This window comes from Sphaerodactylus townsendi, linkage group LG06 (genome assembly GCF_021028975.2).
Source record: "Sphaerodactylus townsendi isolate TG3544 linkage group LG06, MPM_Stown_v2.3, whole genome shotgun sequence".
Taxonomy (NCBI): Eukaryota; Metazoa; Chordata; class Lepidosauria; order Squamata; family Sphaerodactylidae; genus Sphaerodactylus; species Sphaerodactylus townsendi.
This window is the reverse complement of record NC_059430.1, coordinates 54660163-54682034: the sequence shown is the minus strand read 5'-3', so window position 1 is coordinate 54682034 and position 21872 is coordinate 54660163. Positions and strand designations below refer to the sequence as shown.

Sequence of the window (21872 nt, the reverse complement as noted above, 5' to 3'; positions counted from 1 at the left end):
TACCATCCTAAAAGCATTAAAAAAATAAACATTAAAAACCACCATAAAACATCCTTTAAAAAAAAGTCCATTTAAAATATCATTAAAAATTCCCACCCTTTCCCACCCTTCAGATGGCATTGATGCGGGAGACCCTGGGGGTCACACATTGAAAGCCTGGGTAAAGAGGAAAGTTTTAACCAGGTGTTGAAATCCATGAAGTGCCTGCAGGGAGATTGTTCCACAACTTGGGGCCTACCACAGTAAAAGCCCTCCTGCAAGTCCCCTCCCGCTGTACCTCAGCAGCAGAAGGGATCACCAGGAAGGCCTCCCCGCTTGACTTCAGTGAACGGACCAGCTCATATGGATATAGGCTCTCCTTTAGGTAGGTGGAATCCAAGCAATTTAGGGCTTTAAATATGATTGTCAATACCTTGAATTGAGCCTGATAGTGATTGGGGAGCCACTGCAATTCTTTCAAGGCTGGCATTATACGCAACCGGCCAGGTTGACCCATCAGCAGCCTAGCTGCTGCATTTTGCACCAGCTCCAGCTTTCAGACCATCTTCAAGGGAAGCCCCATGTAAAGCACATTGCAGTAATGTAAGGAACCTGAAAGGACTAGAAATGAAGTAACTTCAAAGAGTTCTTTATTTCTTAAACTTCATGATGCACAGTACACGAAATGCAGACTCTGACCTTCCCCCCTCAGGTTGCCGCTTTTACGGGCGATTCTACTCCCGCCCACAGCCCCAGAACAGTTTCCCACAAAAGTAAAGAAGCAAGCTTCAGACATATATGATAAGCACAGACAGCAAGGTTAACGAAAACAGCCCTCCCGGGCATGCAGCCCAGTTCGTGGAATGTGACCAAGGCCAGGCTGGCTGAGCAGAAAATACAAATCAAACCACAACCTTACAAGTAATCAAGGCAGGAGGTTACCAGAGCATGCAGTACTGTGGCCAGGTCCTTTCTGTCCGGTTAAGGGCAAAGCTGGTGAACCAGCTGGAGCTGCTGATAGGCACTCCTGGCCACCACTGCCACCTGTAATTCCAGAGACAAAGCAGAATCCAAGAGCACCCCCAGATCTTGCACCTGGTCCTTCAGGGGCAACACCGCTCCATCCAGCAACAAGTTCCCTCTGATCTCCTGGACTTGGGTAGCCACTACCCACTGCACCTTCATCTTTTCTGGATTCAGCCTCAGCTTGTTGGTCATTATCCAGTTCAACACCACTTCCAGGAAAGTATCTAGCACCTGAAGGGCCTCACCTTACTCAACTGGAATTGAAAAGTAGCTGGATGTCATCCGCATACTGATGGCACCCAACTCAAAACCTCTGATGATCTCCTTCAGTGGCTTCATATAGATATTAAAAAGGAGATGGGAAAGCACTGAGCCCTGGGGAACCCCACAATGAAGCTCCCAAGGCTGTGAGCAGGAACCCCCTCCCCACTGCTACTCTCTGGAGCCTGCCCCGAAGAAAGAACAAGAACCACTGAAGAACAGTGCCCCTCAAACGCAACATAAAAAATGTCCCCATTTTTTACTGTTACAAGTGCCGTATTCCCTATACATGGAGCATCCAAAAAACAGAGAAATAAATAAAATCTCTAATTGGGAAAAGACATGGGGAAATTGGGAAAAGACATGGAGGGAAAGGCAAGAGCCCCTCTTCTATGTATGTCACAGTTCCTATTTCAATTGGACTCGCCTTTATTTTTTAAACAAACAGGCCCTTCAGCAGCTGTGTGGCAGCTATGGGAGTCTCTCTAAAAATGCCACATCTTAGGTTGGTTCTAAGAGACAAATTAAAGCTCTTGCAAATTCACTCATGTTTCAAAAAGCATGAAAACTGAAAGGTAAACTGTGTGCACAGTTTAAAATGGTGAAAATGTTTTTAATTAGGACCTCTTGCTGTAGTGCCGATGTATCTATATATCTATTACATTTTTCTTCTTCCTCAAAGAGTCTCAGAACAGCTTAGCTCAGGGCAATACAGTTCCCCCTAGCTCATTTTATTTTCAGAATAATCTTTTGAGATACATTAGTCTGAGAGAATAAGATGGACTAAAGGTTGCCTGGTGAGCTCATGGATAAGTAGAGATCTGAACTCTAGACTCCTCAGTCCTAGACCGACACTTGAACCCTTGCCCTACACTGATGCTCCACTTCCAAATACTTAGGTGCTTTCTTATTCCACCACAGTTTCAATCCTATATTTTATTTCTCTTTGAAACCTGAGAACAATTTTCTGTACGTTAAACATAACGTGAAAAAAACAAACTTCTTCAGCAGATCCTTCTGTGAAACTATTTCCCTCTCAGGTACACCCATTTAATTTTATAGCAGAAATAGTTACAACCAACTCAGTTAATTTCACAGTAAACACAATTAAACCTTTTTAACTGTATCACTACCATTTCTGTCATTGACTTTTTTGTAGATAGAATCCTTCCTCCTGTTAATGTATGACTATCAGCAGCAACACTATAGAAAATCTTCAAGTAAGCATTGATTTTAACATCTGTCTTTGCTGAAAGTTTCATATAGAGTCTGATTTTTCTAATTTGTACTTCAGGCTTTACTTTCTAATTTCAAGCACTATCTGGCATCATGAGTCTCAATTCTTGGGCTTTTCAGTGAACAATCCAATGCAACAATATTGGAAAGAATTTGTAGGATCTGGAGCCAACGTTTATTATGACCATTTGATCGTTCTAGAGTTTTCTGCTACTGAGGGTTCATATACTATGTTAAGTACCATTTTCATCTATCTGCTGCAAGTGAGAACTAAAAAAAGAACCATGTTAGAAGACAATGGATTTTCAATCTACAAGTGAATGGCTTAGTTCAGTTGCACACTTGTAGTTTCTAAAATTACTTAAAATTATTTCACCCTGTCATTGAAAAACCATTGGAAGAACCCATAAACAAACCCTTCTACTTCTGCCAAGTACAAGCTTTCTTCATGTTTACTGTGAAATCTGGTCAAATAGTATCTATCATTCAAGGGACCATTCACAGAAAACTCTAGAGCAATCAAGTGATTCATAATGATGGCATAGAAAATAAATTTGTGGAGGTTTATTAAAGCAAACTCTCCCATGACTCTACAATAAAGCTAAAAGCTGCTAAGTGAATCTCTGTGAGAATTCAAGTCAACAAGTGGGTCCCAACCTTGGTTTCTATATAATCATCACATGCAAAATAGAGCCATTGTAGTAAATACCACCATCTTTGTAGAAATCCTACCCTAGAAAACCCACTAAATTCCATCTGTGGAGAAAAATTATGAAAATCTATCTTGCACAAGACTTTCTGAGACAGTGGATACCTGGTTTAATTTGTATAATCTGGCTTATATCTTTGATATTTTGAGATTGTATAGATACAGTGTTTTAATTACATTACCGTTTGCTTTATTTTTGTAAGTCAGCAAGAGAACCAAAATAAAAATAATGTTAAGCATTATAAAACCAATTAAATGCTTTTGATATTTCAGATATCAAAAGGGGGGGGAAGGGGAGGGGTGGGGTGGCATGCAAGGGAAGCGGAGGGAGGGAGGGGTAGCATGCAAGGGAGGAAAGGGGACCCAGCATCTGGACTTGGCCCACCCACCCTAACGGAGGGAGGGGGAGGGAGGGAGGGGTGGCATGCACGGGAGGGGAGGGAGGCAGAATATATTATTTCCAAGGTAATAACTAAAAATAGATATTAACAAAAATATTATCTCCTTTGGAAAATGTAAAATCACTGGCAGTGAGTAGCCTATTGACCTGTCATCCAAATCTAATCAGAAACATCTACAGCAGTCTTACTCCTCTTCAGGCATTTGAGAAATCTGGCTGTTGCTTATCAAAGTTCATGTCTTATTGACCCCTTTGTCATCTCTAATCTTTTAGGTCTTAGGTCAGATTTTCACAATCAGTATTGCTATGTTATTTTACTTGTCATTTTAACATAATGCAGATTTAGAAATAATTAACAATTCCCATAATGACATAACTTTAATGTTAGTTCCTGGTAGAGGATTTCTCAATGCCACACGATGCAATGTGAACTCTGATCTCAAATAAATAGTTATTATTCTTCTAACTTGCTTACTTACCTATGTATTAGATTTTTTAAAGTTGCTGCTCACCCAGAGAGTTTCACGGTGACTTATTACACTTACAGCCCCCATCCAAGGAGCCAGCCACTGCCACACCCCACTCTTCCTGTAGAGGCTTCCCGCTGTCGAAGGGAGGCTTGCAAGGCAAAAAAAAAAGCCTCCCTGTCACTGAGATACCTCCATGGGGCTCAATAGACTTATGCCTCTTTTTGGTGACTTAAGTCTAAAACCCCAGGCATCAAATGGTTGCGATAAAGTTGGCTCCTCCCCTGGCTATGCCCCTGGCCCACAGTCCCTATGCCATTGACAGGGGGGTTGAGATGCTGGCACAGCATCTGGTGTGGCATCCCAGTGCTGGGGAGGGCCATGGCAGCTGCAATCTGGTGGATTCACCACTCCACCGCGGCAAGAGCCTGGGGAATGGCAAATCTGCTGGTGTAACCATGTGCTGCTCCCATGGGCAGATTCCCCCACCCTTTGGGTGGGGTCATTAAACAATATAATATAAATATGTTAAAAACTAACAAGCCTTGGTCTGTTCCACACAGAACAAATAAGATACCCTGAGGACCTAAAAATATATATATTGTGAATATATATTGTGAAGAAATTCCACACAACCTTTTCCCCAAGATGTCCTATGGACCCCTTATTTCAACTCAAGGCATCTTTTTTTTTGAAAATTCTTTGAAGTGCACCTTTTTTTCCTTAAGGTGGCTGCAAAATGTTCCCTGCCTGGCTGTGTGGAATGCAGAGCTCAGGAGGCGTTTTAATTTTCCCACCTGACCATTTAGCTTTCTGGTCAGTTTCACCCTCTCCTTGTGCCTGACATTTTGTTTGCTTCTGATGGGATTCTCCCTGCCTCCATTTGCTGAAGGTTACCCGAGGATGTTTGTTGTTCTGGCTCTGACCCTGGGCACCTTTTCAACCCAAAAAGTACATAGTTTACTCAGCTTAGTTTTTCTGTGCGGTAAGAAAAAACTAAGGCAGTCCACAGAGGGCAAGTCTACCCAGTGCTTTTCAATAAGAGGTGAAGCAGTTCTGTGAGTGGCTAACATTCTCGTATGCATGTCTGCATAGCTACAAAGATAGCTATGCAGAATTTTTTTAAAAAAAAATGAAAACTATATATTGCCAGAATTGGCAGAACCAGCTGAGTACAGCTGTGTACTTTTCAGTCTAAAAGGGTGCCCAGGATCAGAGCCTGCAACCTGGAGCAATGTTAAGTAAATGATAGCAGGGAGAATCCTTTTGGCAGCACGCAAAATGTTGCATGCAAGTGGAGAATGAAACTGAACAGAGAAAAACAGTCAGGCAGGAAAAAACCTCTCTTCCTCTTTGACACCTTTGCTTTCTGAAACCAAACCAGCACTTGCTTCTTTTTAAGATGTCCCCTGGATGTCTTATTTTGGGTGTGCGGAGTGACAAGAAGCAGTCACCTCTTTTTAAGGTATCCCACAGACATCTTTTTGTGCTGTTTAGAACAAACCCTTGTTACTTAAAGCTGGACCATGAGGTGGGGGAGAGGGAGAGAGAGGGGGGGAAAGTAGGACTAATAAAAGGAAACACTTCTTCACACAACGTGTGATTGGTGTTTGGAATATGCTGCCACAGGAGGTGGTGATGGCCACTAACCTGGATAGCTTTAAAAAGGGCTTGGACAGATTTTTGGAGGAGAAGTCGATCTCTGGCTACCAATCTTGATCCTCCTTGATCTGAGATTGCAAATGCATTAGCAGACCAGGTGCTCAGGAGCAGCAGCAGCAGAAGGCCATTGCTTTCACATCCTGCACGTGAGCTTCCAAAGGCACCTGGTGGGCCACTGCGAGTAGCAGAGTGCTGGACTAGATGGACTCTGGTCTGATCCAGCAGGCTAGTTCTTATGTTCTTATGAGAGAGAGGAGATTTAGAATTATTTATGTTTTGGAGTCATAAACTTCCTGAATAACAGAAAATATCTAATATGCCCCTAGGGTTACCCAGAACCGGTATAAATACTTGGAACTGAGTTTTTGAACAATACATTTTGGTGGGGTTGCCAGCCAACAGCTGGCAACTGGCAGGAGCATGTGGGAAAGTGACATGGGAAATAATGGTGTTATGTCACTACAGGGGAAAAATCTGGGAGTCTTTTTGAAATCACTGGAAACTCTATGGCTGTTTCCTCCTATGTGGAAAACAGTGCCCCAGGGAAGTTAAAAACACTGTCCCTGGGGTGCTTTTGCACTGCTGTATTGCAGCAGTGCCATGCTCACCCCCACCCAGCGGCACGAAGATGCTGCTTTTGAAACTCACTTCCTGAACGAGGTTTTTCAAAAGCAGTGTCTTCCCGCCAGCACGATGCAAAGCGCACCGGTGTGAGGGTGCCGCTTTTGGCTCCTCCACTGTTTCTGTTCCCCTACCTCTCCTCCCTGCACAGCTCTGGATGGCTGGAGAGACATGCCCAAGCTGCCCTTCGACCCCCGGAGTCAGAGGGTAGCATGGGTGCTGTCCAGTGCTGCGCAGGGAGGAGAGGTAGGGACAGCCCATGAGCGGCTCCATGTGGAGTCGCCTCTGTGGGTTGCAGCAACCTCTGCGCTGCCTGCACAAGACCGCACGAATGGTCTCATGTGTCCATCAGCATTAATCATGCCGGTGGACAGCCATTTCTGCCGCCGTACAGAAATGGCCTGTGATAAAATCACACAACTTTCAGTGATTCCTAGAGAATTTCCAAGTTTTCCATGGAAGTGATATAACACCATCACACCAACAGCGATATAATTTTTTTCCTCCCATCTGCTGCAAGAGTAGCAGCAGGCAATCAGAACTAGAATTGGGAGATCTTCTACCCCCGGGGGTAAATAGCATCACTGCTTGTTGGCCAACATACTATATGTTCCATCTTCCCACTACTTCCATTTCTATCTGTTCCTGACCATCTTGTTTTCAGAATCAACTCTAGATTACTAACTTTAACCATGTCCAAAGTGGTTCTGGGACTTGGGTCTAATGTGGAATCATCTAACTTTGTTGGTTAATATAATCAATTATATCCATTTTATTTTCTTACAGAAACATAGTGCTTTGACTGAGAACAAGAAAAGGAAATAGAATTCATATTGTGAACAGTAAGTTGACTTTTAACGTACTTTGTTTTTATTTTTAAACAAAAAAAAATTCCCCTCTGTAAGAAATTAGTCTGGTAAGCAATTTCTGCATCTTCTTAAAATTCAATTTCATTTCACTGGAGTGGATTTTTATCCATTTATCCTGTAATCCTCTTAGATAAAAGACCAAAATAATCCATGCAATGTATCAGTGTAGCACCAAAAAGGAAAATATTGGAATTAAGTGTTTTCTCGATAAGGATATTTGATGCTGTACTCAATGGTAGAATGTTACAGAACAACAAATATGACACATTCTTAGTATGTTTAGAATATATAGTTTATTTGTCTTGTATTTTGTGTTTAATATTTTTAAATGCTTTGGATGTTTCTAACAATCAGAGATCCCTAAATTCCTTTATTGCTTTTATATTTGATTTGCATTTGGCATGTTTGTATTGGTCTTGATTACTATTAGTCAGAAAGGTACTTAGGATGCTGCAAGTGCGGATTTCCACTAAGGGTTATGTGTTAGGAAAGACTGCTACTATATAGTGGTGTTGCTGTGCCATAGCAAAGTCTGAGATGTATTGGAGTCTCAGCACTAGGGCTCTTGTTTATTTGTTTGATTAAAACATTTTATGCTGACTTCCCACCCAGTCAGGGACCACAAGGTGACAAACATTTGAAAAATTAAAATACAGTAAAAATTGTAAAATTCAAAGAAAAGCATATAAACAAGCAAACACCAAAAATGTATTGTCGAAGGCTTTCACGGCCAGATTCAACTGGTTCTGGTGGGTTTTCCGGGCTGTGTGGCCGTGGTCTGGTGGATTTTGTTCCTAACGTTTCGCCTGCATCTGTGGCTTCCATCTTCAGAGGTGTATCACAGAGAAAAGTGACACACCTCTGAAGATGCCAGCCGCAGATGCAGGCGAAACGTTAAGAACAAAATCCACCAGACCACGGCCACACAGCCCGGAAAACCCACCAGAACCAAACACCAGAAAGAAGGCCAATAACAGTTATTGGAGGTATGCCAGAAAAACACACAAACATCTTAACCTAATGGTAAAAGACAGCAATGGAGGGATACAGATGAATCTCCCTGGGGATGGAGTTCCAGCGTTTTGATACTACAACTGAGAGAGCCCTTTCTCAGGTTGCCACCCCTTGTAGCCTCAACTGGCAATGGCAACTGAAGCAGGGCCTCTGAGGCTGAGCACCATGATGCGGTAGGTGCACAGGGGAAAGACAGTCCTTTAGGTTTGTTAGTCCCAGGCTATACAGGGCTTTAAAAGTCAATACCAGCACCTTGAATCAAGTCTGGAAGCAAACTGGAAGCTGGTGTGGGTAGAGGAAGACTGGAATTATATGTCCCTATGACCCATTCCAGTCAGTACTCTGGCCATAACATTCTGTATTAACTATATTTTTGGGACAGTCTTCGAAGGCAGCACATTGCAGTGATCTAATCTAGATGTTTCCAGGGCATGCATCACAGTGACAAGATGTCTTCCAGGAAGGCTGAGCTGACTAACCAGTTGAAGCTGGTAAAAGTTACCCCTGGTCATCTTTGCCACTTGTTTATACAATAGGAGGCCTTGGTCCAGGAGCACCCCAACTTGCTCCTTTAAGAGGAGTGCAACCCCATCCAGAACAAGGGATAACTGATTTCAAGGGTCAGACCCCCTCCCCCATCAATAATCCTCTTTTTTTAGGATTACATTTCATCTTTTTAGCCCTCATCCATTCCAAAACATCCTCCAGGCAGTTGTCAGCCTTTAATTAGGTAATTGTGTAGATTTGCATGGCAGATGCTGTGGGTTAAGGTCTGTGTTGCCTCAAGATCACAATTTTTAGAAGCACGTTTCACACAGCAGTGTGTATAGTTTTAAGCAAAATTCACTTTTCTCCATTATGGAAATAATATGTAAACAAGAAAATGGGCAAATAGTTATATACCTGTGCCAGAGTTTTTATTTATATGCACATGATGGGAAATCTGTTTGAATTAGCCTCCTCTGTCAGCATGCAAGAACATATTGAACTAGTATCAAAACAATTCTAACAGAATTTAAATGCATTTATGTACATAAAGAAGAAATAAAACAAGCATTCTTGGTGCTCTGATGAACCCAATCACCCTTCCTCCTTCAGACAGAATCTCATGGTAATTTTTTTATAGAATCCATCAGTTAATTCATCGGCCATGGTATTATAATTATAGAATACAAGGTTCTAACTATGACTATATAATTACAGAAATAGAACGGTGCAGTGGCCACTTAACGTGTGCAATACATACTTTATTTGTCACACAGTTTGGACTCAATTCTTGAAAATAAAATTAAATAATTACTTTTCCCGTAACATTTTGAACAACTTATATTACAAATAAACTGGTAAGACTCACCTAGAAACAAAAACTGTTCTTTGGAAAACTGAATGGTTCTGGTCCAAATGAACTGGAACATTATATATTTGCTTGGAGTGGTTAAATCTGCTTAATATAATGCTGAGACCTCTTGAATAAAGTGCCCTCAAATAGTCTGTCTGAAAAGTGATAACACTGGAATATAATGGAAAAACAATTGCCTATTCATTTTTAAACAAAATGTTTGATAACTTGAAATTAGCATTCCGCTTTTAAATTCATATAGGGATGCATCATAAGTGAAATAAACCGCTTCAGTTCTTTATTTCGGCAACCTCATCCTGAAAGTATTATTTATTTTAAAATCACTGAATGGAAGAAAGTTAATTAAGTATGGGTTGAAAATTTAGGATCCTTCTAGATGAATTTTTCAAGTGTCAGGCATTCCACCTTGTTCATACGAGCTAGATGAAATGGTGACTAAGGAGCAGCAGCCTAAGCACAGAGTCAGAAAGCAGTTGTGGATTGTGGAGATTTGCCCTCCATAATTCACCTCAGTGTTTCCACCACTGCCACTGCATTGGGTTTGTGAATTGGGACCTGATGGCAAATAACAGGTAGAAAGGAGGGGGTGGGGAATGAGTGATCAAATTCCAATAGCACAATATTCTGGTGCTTACTTATGCTAAATGGCTATAGCGGAGGTAGGTCAATGGTGCAACACCTTTGCTAAAATGGCATACCTCAGGGGACAGAGAGAGAAATGGCCTAATGGTTCTTTTTCTCTGGTAGCAGGATGATTTGATTGAGGGAAACTCTCAAGAGGAGATTATGAATTTGGAGGACACAGAAGATGATCTCTTTCATCTAGAGCAGTGCTTTAAAGAGGCACAAGGCATAAAGGTATAAGCTTTTATTAACGAACTCTATCTTTTGTTTGTGGCAAGACACAAAGGGGAAAAGTCCCCCAACTAATCTACCTTACCAAGTGCCTTTAAAAAGTGCTAGTAAATGCTAGTAAAGGCTTCACATCGCAAGGCTGGTATTGAAGATTTCCCATCCAACTGCAGCCGACAGCCAACCCTCCTTAGCTTCTGAGATCTAACAAGATCAGGCTAACCTAGAGCTATCTAGGTTAGGGCTTACATCAGATTCGGTATGTAAAATAAATTCTCATGTTCCTCCCTCAGGTTGGGTCACAGGATTTCTTTTATGGCTCAGTACAGTACAAACAAAACCAAATTTGTTCAATTGTTTGTCAAAGTTCAGGTGAAAGTATATTTCTACTATCTGTTTTCCTCCCTATCATCTGCCTTCTCTTTTTTTGTGTGTTTATGATTCCTTCACTGACTCTGTTTCTTTTGTGGTTTAGGATGTCATTATGGGCTTCTGAGGCATGTCTTCCCTTAGGAGCTCATACCTATTGTGTGTAACCATATTACTGTGAATGTTAGCTGACAGTGCCTTTGTTAATGGTCAGAATGGTGCACAGATGTTAGGAATAAGGTTAGTAGAGGGGGGGAAATCAGCCCCAGTTCGGGTTTGGGCCCAGTTCAGGTGTACGGGGTCGGATCCGCCAAGTTCGGAGCCTGCCAGGCTCGGATACACCCAAACTTGCATTGACATCCGAGATTCTCGGATGCGTTTTTATTTTGGGGGGGTTGCATTTTGACCTGCAGGGGGCGCATTTTTAGAGGTATTGGCACCAAAATGTCAGGGTATCTTTAGGAGACTCTCATTATGATATCCCCCAAGTTTGGTGCAGTTTGGTTTAGGGGGTCCAGATTTATGGACCCACAAAGGGGTTGCCCCGTCCCCATTATTTCCAATGGGAGCTAATAGTACATGGGGCTACCTGTTTGAGGGTCCATAACTTTGTCCCCCCTAAACCAAACTGCACCAAACTTGGGGGGTATCATAATGAGTCTTCTAAGGATACCCTGAACTTTTGGTGTGGATAGGTCATTGTAGCTCTCAGAAGCAGCAGCAAGTGAGTAAGTGGGGTCTATTTTGGGGGGTGAGGGTTATTTGGTGGGGGGATGGAGTGGGGCGCCGAAGGTGTGTGTGTGTGCGTGTGTGTCCCCTTCCCTGCGATTCTTGCTGGCTAGGTAGTGGGGTTTACCGTTTTCCCTTCCCCTGCTTGTGTTTTTGTTATGAATAAATGCAGTGTGCCTGAAGGATTTTTGGGGTGAAGAGGGGTAATTTGGTGGGGAGGGTGGAGTGAGGCGCTGGAGGTGTGTGTGTGTGTGGTGCATGCATGTGTCACACACACACACACCCGTGATTCTTGTTGGCTAGGTGGTGGGGTTTTCCGTTTTTTCTTCCCCCGCTTGTGTTTTTGTTATGAATGAATGGAGTGCGCCTGAAGGATTTTGGGGGTGGAGGGGGGTTATTTGGTGGGGGGGTTGGAGTGGGGCGCTGGAGGTGTGTGCGTGTGTGTGTGTGTGTGTGCGTGTGTCCTCCCCCCTGATTCTTGGTGGCTAGGTGGTGGAGTTTTCCCGTTTTCCCTTCCCCGGCTTGTGTTTTTGTTATGAATGGAGAGAGTGTGTGCGTATGCGATCTCGTGCACATTTTTCTTTTGGGGGGGGGTCCTGCCCGCGCTGCCCTTGCAGGGCTCGTCTTGTGTGCGGCTTTTTCCTTTTGGGGGGATCTTGCCCGCGCTGCCCTTACAGGGCTTGTTTCACGTGCGGTTTTTTCTTTTGGGAGATCACACCCGCGCTGCCCTTGCAGGGCTAATTGCGCACATGGTTTTTTTTTCTTTTGGGGGGATTCCACCCTCACTGCCCTTGCAGGGTTAGTCTCATGCACGGTTTTTTCTCTTTTTGTGGGGGATCCCACCCATGCTGCCCTTGCAGGGCTTGATTTGTGCACGCGGGAGGGGTTTTTTCCCTGGCTTGGGCCAACGCGGTTCGAGTGAACTGCCGCTCCAAACCCCATGTGCTCGGAGTGACTGAGGTTCGGGGGCGCAGGCTCAGGCAAGCAGCACCCGACACCCCCCCCGAACACCACGTGGCTCGGTTTGACCCCAGGGTCGGTCAAGCCAAACTTCCACCCCTAGTCAGGAAGCCTATCACATATAGAATACTAGCAAGTCAAGAAGGGATGGACTAGAGCTGTGCAAGCTTTAAATAACCCCAAATAATCATTAATTTATTTTTGCATGCCTTCATCTGGTGCTTGTTTCTTTGGTCCACACTTTGTGCTGTGCTAGCAACCTAATAATAGGCAAAATGAATATTATGTAATTGCACTGTACTTGCAATAGCAGCACATTTTGGTGTTATTTTTCCTTGAAGCTGGCAGTCTAATTGCAAATAGTGGAGAATGGAACTTTGTCTAAATTATCTGGCTATAACACACATTACCTCAGATCTGTTTGAAGAGTTTCTGTATGCTGCTGATTAGACACTCTAATGAGAGTGCCATAAAACCCTGTGTATTGTGTTTCTTTCTTTTCTTCTAGAACATTATGTCTTCAGTTGTCAAACAGCTATTACAAAGTAAAGCTTAAATGCTTAACTGAAAGAAGCAATAGCAGATGACTCATTTTTTTCTCTTTGAGAGTCAGGAGAGTGCATTTCTAAAAACTAAAGCTCTGCATCCAGAGAGAGCAACAAAATTCAAACCTTCTGCTGCATGCTAAACAGATGCCTTATATCTTTTTATTACATTTATGTGCTTCTTTTACTGTTTATTTTTCAGCATAAACAAGACAATATATAGGACAATTAAAAAACACTTGAACAGGCACTATAGAGTAACAACAGTTTCTTGGTCCAAGGGCAAGATCCGTTGTGTTTGTGCCAGGAGGCCTATATCTCTGACAAGGCAAGACCCTGGGCCTTTCTCCCTGGCCACTTCAAAAGTTCACCTTGGAAAGAAACATAGTGTGGTCATTCACATCCAGGGCAGCAAACACTAACAGCTGGACTTAGATTTCCCTCTCCCTCTGTGTCTTGGTAAAATGTCCTGGGCCTTTATGTCAGTTGCTAAGAAAACAAAACTATAATAATCATGGTGAATTAGTAGGATTGCTAGCCTTTAGGGAGGGCCTGGAGATCTCCTGCTATTACAAGTGACATCCAGGTGACAGAGATCAGTTCCCTTGGAGAAAATGGCAACTTTGGGAGGTGGACTCTATGGCATTATACCCCGTGTTGAAGTTTTTTCCCCTCCTTGAATACCCTGTGTTGAAGTCCTCTCCCCCCTTGAATCTTTAGATTCTGTCCCAAAAATCTCCAGGTATTTTCCAACCTGGAGCTTCAACCCTATGAAGTAGGGTTGCCAATTCTAAGTTGGGAAAGTACCTGGACATTTGAGAGTGGAGAGTGGGAAGGGCAAGATTTTTGAAGGGGAAGGTTCTCAGCAAACTATAATGCCATATGGTTCACCCTCCAAACCTACTATTTTCTCCAGGGCAGCTGATCTCTGCAGTCTGGAGATCAGTTGTAATTCTAGGAGGTCTCCATGAGAGAAAGCGTGGAATGAGAGAAAGCTACCTCTCCCCCCTTGAATCTTTAGATTCTGTCCCAAAAATCTCCAGGTATTTTCCAACCTGGAGCTTCAACCCTATGAAGTAGGGTTGCCAATTCTAAGTTGGGAAAGTACCTGGACATTTGAGAGTGGAGAGTGGGAAGGGCAAGATTTTTGAAGGGGAAGGTTCTCAGCAAACTATAATGCCATATGGTTCACCCTCCAAACCTACTATTTTCTCCAGGGCAGCTGATCTCTGCAGTCTGGAGATCAGTTGTAATTCTAGGAGGTCTCCATGAGAGAAAGCGTGGAATGAGAGAAAGCTACCTGAACACAGTCTGGATTGAAAGAGATTTGAATGGATTAGAACTGTAAAACTTGTGAGTGTTTCTAAGATACCATGGACATTTGAGGACTTGATGAAGTCAGACATTTACTGGTGTGTGACCGCCCAGTGGAAACTTGTAACTTTTAGAGAATCTAATACTGAGATTATGTACATATGAGGAGCGGAAAAGATTATTGTTTTTGAAGTTGAGAACTTACTGATTTTTACAAGAGGAAATTTCTGTTCAGTGTGAGAGGCATCACTGATTTATGTTACTTTATGTTTGACCCAAGAGTTGGTGAAAAGAATGATGTGGGTTTTGTTAAAGTTGTACAGCTGCTTCTGCATACCTTGTAAGTGCAACTTTTTCCTGTTCATCCAATAATGAATGTGGTTGTATATGAATCATTAGTGATTTTTAGGAAATGCATGTAGCTATTTCAGCAAGGCATCTCACTAACAGGCTACTAAACAAGTGAATTAGTTATAAATGTAAGACTGTTGATAATCATTCTGTCTTTTCCTACTGGACCAAAATACTGAGTTAATGTATTATCATTTCTTTGTAAACTGATTTGCTTTAGCTATTTGGTGCATTTGGCCCCACCTACCTCACAGGGTGTTTGTTGTGAGGGGGAAAGGGCAAGGAGATTGTAAGCCCCTTTGAGTCTCCTACAGGAAAGAAAGGGGGATATAAATCCAAACTCTTCTTCTTCTCTATTGGTAAGGGAATATTTTAAGAGAGCACTTCATTGAATATATGCCATATTCTGCTCAATAAGTAGACATAATCAGGAAATACTTTTGCTGAAATGTCTCTGCAAAAAAGAAATCACATTTTTTCTCAGTTATGTATATAAGGATGAACCCAGTGGCAGAGCGGCAAGGGGATGGGGAGGGGGGTGTTGCACACTGGGCACACACCTGGGGGTGGAAATTGCCCCAGCCCCTCCCCCTTTTCCTTGTGACCCCCCACGACCCCCCCCCGCAGTCCCCCCTTCCCACATTTACCTTAGTTCCTTTTCTTTTTCTAGTACTTTTTCAGACTGAAAAAAGCGGCCTATTTACAGTTCAGGCTCAAAACTGACCTGAGGAACTACAGTTCCCAGGAGACCTTGGGGCTCACAAGGTCTTCTGGGAAGTATAGTTCCTCAGGCAGTTTTTAGCCTGAACTGTGAAGAGGCCACTTTATTCAGCCTGAAAAAGTACTAGAAAAAGAAAAGGAACTAAGGTAATTGTGGGAAGGGGCGGGGGCGCTGCAAGGGGCGGGGGCTATGAGGGTGTGGAAAAAACACACTGCGCACTGCGTACAGTTTGGCCCATCTACGCCTCTGGATGAACCACTCCAATGGAAGAAAAATCCATTATTCTTTCTAAGGATACTGAAAAAACTGACTGTAAACCTCCAGTAATTTGCACTTAATTATTCTTTAGGACAAGAGTATCTTGGGTAACAATGATGATCAAATGATGCATTTTGCCAGTCAATACAACTTAATTAAATTAATTTTGCAATTCTCATCTATGTGTGAAAAATCCCTTTGGTATTGTTAATCTAAAGTTTGCTTTATGTATGTGTAACCCCCATGCCCAGAATGGGTTGGCCCAGAATGGGTTGACCCAGTAAGGGGGTGGAGACTCAGAGCAGCAGAAAGGCTGCAAGAGCTCTTTTGCAGAAGACAAGGCTACCAGACTCGGACCTTAAGAACATAAGAACATAAGAACAAGCCAGCTGGATCAGACCAGAGTCCATCTAGTCCAGCTCTCTGCTACTCGCAGTGGCCCACCAGGTGCCTTTGGTGCCTTCACATGTAGGATGTGAAAGCAATGGCCTTCTGCGGCTGTTGCTCCCGAGCACCTGGACTGTTAAGGCAGAACCTTGATTTCTATAAGCCCTTAACACCTTGTTAAGGGTTTCTTTTGTGGTTGTAATGGGTGAGAGTTCTCCTGGAGACCTTCATCATGTTGCAACCTGTTCATCAAGCCCTTGGAGTCTTCAGGAGCCAGCCAACTTGCAAAGAAGAATTTGGACTTGGCAATATCAGTAGACTGTAAATAGAAGGACTTGAAATGCAACCTGAACAGGACCTTGAATTGTAACGTTAAATGTTGATGTTTTAAAAGTGTTAAATTGTAAAGAAAAGTAAACCATTTTGTTGTTTAAAAATTGTTGTTGCAACTCATTCCAAGTACTGCCCCACAGAACCCACAAGCTGAGGTTACATATGCATCAGTTTTAATAAACTAAGCGATATGTAGGATGTCTTATTAGCTTGGTGTGAGATTTTGAATGTCTAGAATTCCAAGCTTCTTACTGGAACTTCTTTCTCACAGACTGTTTACTTCACAGATATCACACTTTCCTCAGATAAACTGTTCTACTCTGTCAAGTGATTGGAATGTTTTCTCCAATACAAATGGGAAAGAATTTGGTACCTTAAAATCTACTTCTTGGGTTGGATTAGCTCACTGTGCTGGTCAAGGCACCCCTTATCCTTCAGTCAGTAAATTTAAAAAAATGCATTGTGATTTCTGAATTTTTTAATACTGCATGTCCTTGACCCAGGTTCTTATCCTGTACAAGGAAACCCACTGCAATGCAATCAAGGAATATCTAAACAGCTAAACTTTCCTCACTGTCTTGGTTCATGCAGTGACCATTTGTAATTGCAGGATCTCTGCCTAAGGTTGTCAACTGTCTGAAGAAAAAAGAGTTGGGAAAGGCTTGATGTTATTTACCTCCATCATGACCTCTTTCTTCATGCCTCATGTATAAGAATCTAATCTGTTGTAGTCCTTTACTCAGAAGTATATCTGCTCTATGGCACAAGATCCCTCTCTACCCCAACTCTTCCCTCTCCCTTTCTGTCTTGGAATTTTTCAAATAGAAGGAAAAGGAAGGAAGGAAGGAAGGAAGGAAGGAAGGAAGGAAGGAAGGAAGGAAGGAAGGAAGGAAGGAAGGAAGGAAGGAAGGAAGGAAGGAAGGAAGGAAGGAAGGAAGGAAGGAAGGAAGGGAAAGGAAGAAGGAAGGAAGGAAGGAAGGAAGGAAGGAAGGAAGGAAGGAAGGAAGGAAGGAAGGAAGGAAGGAAGGAAGGAAGGAAGGAAGGAAGGAAGGAAGGAAGGAAGGAACTGAATAGAAGGAAAATGAATTTTATCTTGCTTGTGTCTGAGTTACAAAAGCACATACTGGAATAAATGTTACTGGAATAAATGTTACCTTCCGCCCGGTGGGGGGGGGCCTTTGCACAGATCCCACCACTACAGCGAGTCTGCCCCATGTTACTTCCCCCAAACCGGGTTATCTGAGAATCACACTATCCACTAGTCTTTTAAAAAATCCCAGGTTGAAGTTGCTTGCGAGCAAATGGCCGGGCAGGGAGGCGTTTTATTCGGCTGCACTTTTCTTTTCTTTTTAATGTCTTGGCTTCCATTCTGCATAGCCATGCAGGCACAAAGGGTTGTATCGTGAGACAGTATGGCTGTGGGGGTTCACTTGTATTCCTGTGTAGCTACGCATTGGCGGGAGGTAAAAAAAAATTAAATCATATTTCCATTGTTTCCAAAGATAGAAAAGTGGTTTTGTCCAATACCTGTTAGAAAATATTTTAGGACAGATTCCTCCATTACAGAATAAGTTTTTCAATGCTCTTCTATGTTTATATCTTTTAGGAATTGTTATAGGTTATGAAAAGCTCTTTGTAAATGAAATACTGATAGATAACAAAAGTAGAGGGGATTTTTTCCAGATAATCTACTGTAAAGGCTGCTCAAGAACAAAGAACAGAAAAAAGCAGAACTACAATTTCTTTTTTTTAATGCAGATGCCGTTAGAGAAAAAGACTGAAGGAGAAGAGAATACAAAGGATAAAACAAGCTGTCTAAAGGGTTGCAAAACAGAATATATTTTGAGGTTTTCTATTAGATACCAATAGCTCTCAAACTGTAATACCCCTCTAGGAATCATGGAAACTCTAGGGATTTAATCCATAGGACAGGAATCTGCAACCTGTGGCTCTTCAGATGTTTACGGACTACAATTCCCATCAGCCCCTGCCAGCATGTCCAATTGGCCATGCTGCTGGGGCTGATGGGAATTGTAGTCCATGAACATCTGGAGAGCCACAGGTAGCAGACCCCTGCCATAGGAGTTCATTGGTCCCTACCAAGAGCATAATGTACGTTATATATTGAAGCAATAGCATCAGTTTTTCTTTCATTTATTTTAACAGCACTGAGAATTTCAGGGCAACTAGGCTTGAAAAGAAACTGTAACTTAGCTAAAGACTTTTCTGTATCCTGATTTCTAGATAAAGGATTGTCCTGACCTGGTTTAAACATTTTGTCTAGGTCCAGCACTGTTGTAGATATCTGCAAAGAAGTGAAACTTTTTTTCGTCCTGTTGGTTTTTGAAAGAGCCATGCACGGCTGACTTATGAAACCCTGTAGGGTTTTCAAAGCAAGGAAAATTCAGAGGCTTTTTTAATTGCCTATCCCTTTGTTGTGATCTTAATTTAGTTGGTAGTCTCCCATCTAAATACTAACCATGGCCAACCCTGCTTAGCTTCTGAGATCTTATGAGATCAGACAAGCCTGGATCATCCAGATCAGGTCAAAGTCTCCTACTTTTACACAAAACCTGCTTCCATTGACATCTTCTAGTTGTTCTGCATCTTTGAAGCCAACAATGTATGCTGTAATTGTCCTGTTCACAGAAGTGAAAGAGAAAGCTTTACTGATGTCAAGCTCTGTATTTATATGACAATGTGTATAATAACAGTAAAAATAGCTTTTTTGTTCAATTAAGAAACAAAAAAGTGTATTTAACTATAACCCAGAACTTGTGATACAGTGAGCCTTTCTGCTTGATTTGTGTTTGTGCATGTGTGTTTATGGTACCATTTTAATTGTGCTTATAAGATCATATATATATATATTCTGCTTTATAATAGTAACAACATAATGTAAAGGGAAACGTAGTAGGAGCAGTGTATGCCAGACTTTGCTTTAACTAATGATTAGCCTTCATCCATTTAACCTCAAAAACAAAAACAAATAAATCAAGCAATTTTTAAAAAATCAATGAATGATCAATGTAAAATAGGATCCTTTGTTTCTCTCACATTTTGCTAGGAATTTGAGAAAAACTGGCTTAAGATGGAATATGCAGAGAAATGATAGTGATTGTTTCTTGGGGACCCCCTTCAGCCAGTGGTCTCCTCAGTACCTAAGTTTTAGTAAATGGTTCATGTTTTCTTGAGCAGCTTTAAAGAAAAAGGTTCAGTTCCTCTTAGAGGACTCTGACCCACAATGAACTTATTTTGTTATTCATTTTAGAGTCTGCAGAGAAAAGTTTAAGGGAGGTATTTTTACATCTGGGTTTTATTTAAGTTTTATGGTTTTATTATTCAAGACCTCAGTCTAAGATCAGGGGGTTTAAAAGAAAGTGTCTTGGGACCATTTCACACAATAGACAGCAACAAATTGAAATTTTTAACCAAGTGGGCCCTGAGTATGGAAGAGAGTGCAGTGGCCAGTCTTCGTTATCTGATAGGTATACTTTTATGATGCGTGTCTTTTCAAACAACTTGTCACATTCTCGTTACTTTTCAGGAATATTAATAATTATTGAATGTCTGGAATGTCTCTGAATCCATTTTTCCATTTTATGCTGGAGATGCCTTTCTGTTTTCGCTGCTTCCCGTTTTCCCTCCAAGTAACAGACTGTACACATTGTTGGACTTGTTCAGCTTCACTTGTAAATAACAGCCTGTGGTTTTGCAACAGAGGAGTGTTTGACAATTGTGCAAAGTAATCTGCATTGTGTGCACACATTGTACAGACTATTGCAAGTCTTTGAAAGAAAAAAGCAAAAAAGCAAATATAAATGTATTTACAGTACTTGAGCAAATAGACTGATTTATAATTTATCAAATTGAATGCAATGTTTTTGTTGTAGTAGTATTAGAAAGTGGAACAGATCCTTGATGATAATATGGTTCATTCAAGAAAATGCTGTGGAGTAGCTTCTAATGACATCTGAATTACCAAAAAACTATAGGAAAGATACAGTTTATATGCTTAATAGTATATATGCCATCTGTCCAAACGAAAGACTGAGACACCATGTTTCAGAACTAGAACCCAGAGCTCAGCAAAAATTAACTGAAATGAATTATATGATTGCCTAATAGTTGTGTCGGAGCAACTTAATGGACTAGGTTTGCTTGTAACAGGGTCATTTTGTTGACCATAACTTGGTTGAAAGGTGGCTGTTTTTCAGACATCTCCATTCTGCTATGAGATCTTGTAGATACTTGATACAAACTAACAGTTCAAAACAAAAAAAAAGCTATGAAAATACTATTAGTATCCTGTCCTGGCTGCTGCTGATTGTTGAAAATTAAAGTGGTGAAACCTGGAAGTTGGGACCACTGCAAAGCAGTGTCGGCATATCTACAGAAAATGGCACTCAGGGCAAGCAGTGAAATAGCACACTCCCCTCCCCCCAACAGTCAACACCCATCTTTTGGTTTTCAGGAAGTGAATGGGGCTCGACAGGGTTTTTCTCCAGCAAGGTTTCTGATTGACTATTGGAGATTTGATTGGCTGTGAAGATTTAAAAAACAACATTGCCTTGGCATCTGCTGCCAGCTCAGTGCAGCACAGCACAAGGATCTACACTTTGTTACTGAAATTGAGCTGTAGTAATCATAGACAAAAGGCCCAGTATAAGCACTACAGAAAGTTGAGAATTGTCTGTGACAACACTTGGATGAGAGAGGAGACATTCTACATATACTCAGAAGGACACTGTGCCTAATATGTTTCACTACTGAGACCCCAAGAAAGCACTACTTCTTGCATGAGCACAGTATCTGTCTCCACATCATCTTTTCCCACAAAGAAAATATTCTAAGAAAACATTCTAAGAGAATGGAACCTGACAGCAATGATTCTGGAAGTTATTGTTCCTTTCACTCCCAGGGCAATCTTCGTATACTCAGAAATTACATTAAATTAGGTTTGCCAGCCTCCCAGTAGAGCCCAAATTACAGAGATCTGTTGCCCTGGACAAAATGACTGCTATGGAGGGTGAACTCTTTGATAATGTTCCCTTGCTCACCTTCCTTCCTGTCCCCAATACACACACACACACACACACACAAACACACACACCTTGCTTAATACCTGAATCTTCAGGAATTTTCCAAACCACCTTTCTCTCCATCATCATCATCATCATCATCATCATCATCATCATCATCATCATCATCATCATCATTATTATTTAGGTTTATAGACCGCCCTCCCCCGGAGGGCTCAGGGCGGTGAACAGCATATAAATAGAGCACCAATAGAGACCAAAGTGGCTTATACCATGCTCCTCTCCTCCTTTTTATCTTCATACTAGTCCTGCAAGGTATGTTAGGCTTAGACTGACTGACCCAAGCTCACCAGCGCACTTCCATGGCACAAGTGGGGATTTGAACCTGGATCTCCAAGATATTAGTT

At 41.9% G+C, this 21872-nt stretch overlaps 1 protein-coding gene across 4 annotated transcripts in view; it reads left to right on the top strand.

The window, feature by feature from the left end:
• SYT1 (synaptotagmin 1) overlaps positions 1-21872 on the top strand; it is a 457966-nt gene that overhangs the window by 167070 nt on the left and 269024 nt on the right. For 3 of the 4 annotated variants that reach the window (XM_048500328.1, XM_048500323.1, XM_048500324.1), the window contains one exon: positions 7148-7203. The gene's annotated coding sequence lies outside the window, so the exon portion shown is untranslated. Of the gene's footprint in view, positions 1-7147; positions 7204-10443; positions 10463-21872 lie in introns of those variants that run through there. The other variant, XM_048500327.1, reaches the window with a different exon arrangement.